This window comes from Glycine soja, chromosome 12, assembly GCF_004193775.1.
Source record: "Glycine soja cultivar W05 chromosome 12, ASM419377v2, whole genome shotgun sequence".
Taxonomy (NCBI): domain Eukaryota; kingdom Viridiplantae; phylum Streptophyta; class Magnoliopsida; order Fabales; family Fabaceae; genus Glycine; species Glycine soja.
In genome coordinates, this window is record NC_041013.1 from 32,015,629 (window position 1) to 32,020,697 (window position 5,069).

Here is a 5,069-nt window from a genome sequence, read left to right on the forward strand (position 1 = left end):
GTAGAAATGTGGTGTAATCATGGGGCTAAAAAGCAATCAAAATGTGAAAGAGGATATTAGGACTCTAGTATTGAAATCGAACGTCCCAAGAGATTCATATATAGTTCAAAATGAAGAAATTACTTAAAGAAGGTGTCCTTCCGAAATAAATTAAGATTTAGTAAAAAAATTAGGAATATTCATATATTATATTATTTTTTCCATTTTAATAAAGATATCATATATATATAAATATATATATATATATATATATATATATATATCATATTTATAACATTAACTTAGGAATATATTAATTAGTGATATTAGGATTTATCTTTTCTTTTCTTATATATTCGTATCAAAGACCAATATAGGTAAAGATTATTATTGAATGAAAATTTGAGATTTTTCTCAATTTTCAACCCTCGGCATTCTCTTGAATCAACAAGTTGTTGAACCTTTATCTCAACCTCTCGACATTCTTACGAATCAACAAGTTACCCGCGATATTCTTAGGAATAAACGAGTTGTTGAAACCTTAACTTAGTCCATCATGTATGCTGCATCAATAATCAGTACGACCTTTCATCATGTTGACAAGGAGACATGCTACTCATTCAAATCTGGAGAACATGTTTAATGGAATGAAATCATATGGTTGAAACAACATTATCATCAGTGTCAACAGGAAGTTGCTTGAATTTTTGTCTTAACCAACTAAGATAAATTGATTTTCCCTTAATATACTTATCTGGTGGAGTGTCCCCTAATAACGCATGACAAGCTACACGAACGTCATTGGTAATAACACTAGTTATTGGGAGGCCATCAATCTTCAAGCCCAATTGTAGTGTGACATCTTCTAAAGTTATGGTTCTTTTCCATGCGGAAAATGAAATGTGTGCATTTCGAGTCTCCACGTTTCAATCAAAGAACTTACTAAACGTTGGTTATCTCACATGATTGTCAATAGTATGAAGGTTCGTAAAAGCCCACACAGTACTACACCTTGGATGAATGATTCTCTCCACCTCCCTAGACTTCATTCGAAATATGATTGTGTTGTAACTACAGCAACGAGCCATCAACATGTGAGGCTCCTGGCTGTGGCATTACCATGTTACCGATGTTACGACATAGTTAATTTTAACAATGATTTTTCACTGGGATTTGGGAATGTGAATTAACGTGGGTCACTCAATTGATGAAATATTTAAATAAATGACCTCAACAATGAACCACCATTTCGACATAAATGATACTATATAACATTGATAGCACTCGGAAAATATAAATTAAAGTGGTAGTCAATGTTATGGAATTTCATCCACGTGGCATGCATCACTTCATTGCATATATTTGCGTTGGCTTCCTGCGTTAGGTCGGGTCTTTGGTATTACAGATAATGTGGTACCACTCATAGATTGGACCTTACTTACTACTGTCAGTTCTTAATTTCAAAAGAATCTTGCAGCTGTGGAGTACCCTTTGGCTATTCAATGTTATTGACAAGGACGTGGCAATTAACACTACATGTTATCGATGGTGTCATCAAATTCTTAATGATTACTGATGAGAAAATGAAATGGCATTGTTCACGAGGGCTAGTTTCACTAATTTATTGGTGTGTAACCATGTCAAGGAGTAGTTCACATGCAAAACTAATAAGGGATGTCTATAGACCTAGCATGTCATGTCACAAATTTTCAATGTTAGAAGCAACAACCTGTTATTATTACCATTGTTGATTGTTTTACTTACACCATTATATAATGCATTGACCAGGATGTCAATTGTGTGGTTGTTGAACGACCACACTGAAGTTGTACCACCAAAAATACGATTTATCCAAATTTGTGAGGCAGGTATGTCAGGGAATGGAGACAAAAAAGGACGTCATAACAAAGCTTACAAGGAATCTATTTCACCTGGAATGAAGCTTACGAGCAGGTCAACCAATTTTATGGAAGCTATCACGAGTCTTACTGTTCATATGATGAAGCTGAACATGCTTATGTCAATTTTTGTATTCGTCATGGATCTGACCTTTGATTCATAGGATTCCACCTACACACAAACATTGGGGTCTCCGATAACAAAGAAGGAAATGGTTACAAAAATTTTCATGTTTTTCATTTTCTTTGTTTAATAATCATTTCATTGTTAGTCGTCACGTGCTAAAGTTTGTCATTGCTTTACTTTATTTATAGACAAGCTTCCTAAGAATATGGTTGTGGACACTTCTTCAGGGGAGTTCATTCTGCAAGAGAGCATGCAAAAAGTTTTGAACAAACTTTTTTATCATAATTAATGTGGGACTGCTGAAATTTAGTTGCATCAAGTGCAGATCGTAAACGATGTTCAATTCCGGAGATATTGTGCATGTGCACAAATTAGTACCCTGGACGATCCCCTCACTTCCGTGGGTAACTTTAGAATACATGATTATGCTGCCAGGGAAGATGTTGCTGTCTTGTTGGCCCAAAAACTGTGTAAGCACACAGGAAAACAAATAAGGGACTTCAACTTTTACAATGCTCAAAATTTAGAGACCAAACTGCAGGCCCTGATTGATGCCAACACGCAACTAAAAATGTAGTTGGACATGGTCAAGGATGCATACAAGGCCAAGTATACCGGAAAACCTTTCGTTTAGTGTCATTGTCGTCATCTTCTTTGAATGGTATTGTGTGGGAAAGACGAATGATGTGAATGCGTTTTGGATTTTTTTTCATCATTTCATTATATATATTTTTAATGTGTTTTCATAAATTAAAAATATCGATTCAGTAAATAATGCATGTAGTGATCCATTAAAAATATCCACATCGCAAACATTAGTTAATCACACATATTGTCATTTTTAAAAATTTTCTACTTTTCTTTTCAATTTTGGTACAATGGCCCAGTAAAGTAGGCATAAATTATTTTTGTCCTTCGATATTATTGGCGAATGAGGGGGCATTACAATGATCTGAAAAAAAATTTAAGGAGCATTAATTTTTTGAGGGTTAACTTTTTATTTTCCATTCATTGCAGACTATAATGTGGAAATGGTGATGTTCATTTGCAACAGAACATCTAATACTATCAGCTGTCCACCTTGCCTCAAAAGTCAAAATTTACAAAAGCCATAACTGTCCTACACTATCCTGCTTCCTACATTGTTTCTGTCCAACCCCTGCTGTGTCACGTCAATATCAAATTTTCATATGGAAGTGTTTATAATTTTTTTGGAAAACATTTCATTAATTACTTATTTGGGCATTAATGTACTCAATTGTATATTTTTATTAAAAAAATGTTTTCTTATGTCGCAAATCGGTAAACAAGTCTTATTTTTAACCGAAAACAACATTTTTTTTATAAATTATAAAAAAACCTTTATATAATTATATACAAAGAATACAAAAATATTATTTTTCAAGAGCCATTGTTAATTTTTTCAACGTTTTTTTTTTTGTTGATAGTAAATTATGTTCAATTATGTATAACCATGTGAACTAAATTTAAACAATATTACACTAATGAAGTTGTGTTTGGTTTTTGTACTTTGTATCATACGGTAATAATTGTTTATATTTTACCAAAATTTAGTTTTTATATGTTGCATTTTGTTCACTTTCTTTACATAACAAAATTGAATAATTTTAATTTAGTATAATATAGGGAAATGAATGAAATTACAACATTAAAAATTATCACCAAAACAATTCAAAGTCGTAAATGAAAATAAATTAAAGGCACATGAAAACCATTAAAGAACACTTTAAAGTCGTAAGTGTCGCAAAAAAAAGTTATTCAAAAAAATAACATTATTTAAATTACAACTGATAAAATTATTTACACATTTTTGTGATTATATGGACACAAAAACAATAACATTTTTAAACCACGACTTGAAAGTCGTAAAACCAAAAAAAATAATAACTGAAATCCGGCCTTACGACTATAAAGTCGTGTATGACCATAAGTAAATAATTTAAAATAGTTACAACTTCATGCACGAAATTAACATGTTTTGGCTGGCAAATTTTTTCCAAAATTGACATCAATAATACATTTTTATTATTGACATTTTTTGAATGAAAATTAAGGTAATTTCATGTGTAGTCGTGCCATGTATTTGAACATCACACATTTGGAAATGGAGAAGCTTTCCTGGTTTTGAACCAAATCACTTGCTATGACAACGGAAACCACAGATGACAGTGGATTCTGACATTGCAACTAACAACTTATGCATACAACCTCTTTCCTGGTTTTGCTGATTTTTTTACTGAAATAGCCATTAATTGCACCGTTATCTGATTAATAGGCCTTGCGAATTTGGAAAACCTAAAGCTATAGGGGGATAGGACAATGCTTCCAAAGAAGCCAAACCTTCATTGGAAAATCATCCACAAAACCTTTGCACAAAGAATGACCTTGCTATGTCAATTTTTTTGTAATAATAAAAGTAACACAAAATATTGTTTTGACCATAAAATTACATTTCGATATACAGATTCATTTGCTAACTGAAGAAACATGCATTTTTTTTGTCACGACAACAACTCAACAGGAGACATGGATATCACCAAAAAAATATGGTCCCTAAAAGAAAGAATAAAGGTGGTTCATATTGTACAACCTTCATCATAATGTTTGTAAACATTGTCAATGGAAATTTGCAACCTATTAAATCTGTATATACTGTTGTAGTTGCTAGAGGGAGGTCTTGACAAGAGATTGGATGCCTTAGAAGACAGAAACAAGGACATTTTGAAGGCCATATGCAACATTGTTTGACAGGAGGCATGTAGCTCTCCAAACAATACAAGAGACCATGTTCCTATTTGTGGAAGCAAAAGCACGTCACCTCCGAAAAAAACAACTAATTCACTGAGCGCAAAATGCCTTGACACGAACCAAGAAGCCAAAATGTCAATCGGATGTGTTGGACGAGCGTCTTCAGCCCATCTAAAAAACATCAAAACCATTGTTATCCCAAAAGATGAAGATGCTCATGTCCCAAAAAAATATTTGACTTTTGTCACAGGCAAGTTCATTCATGACAAAAAAAGAGAGTCATTAGACCACCAACA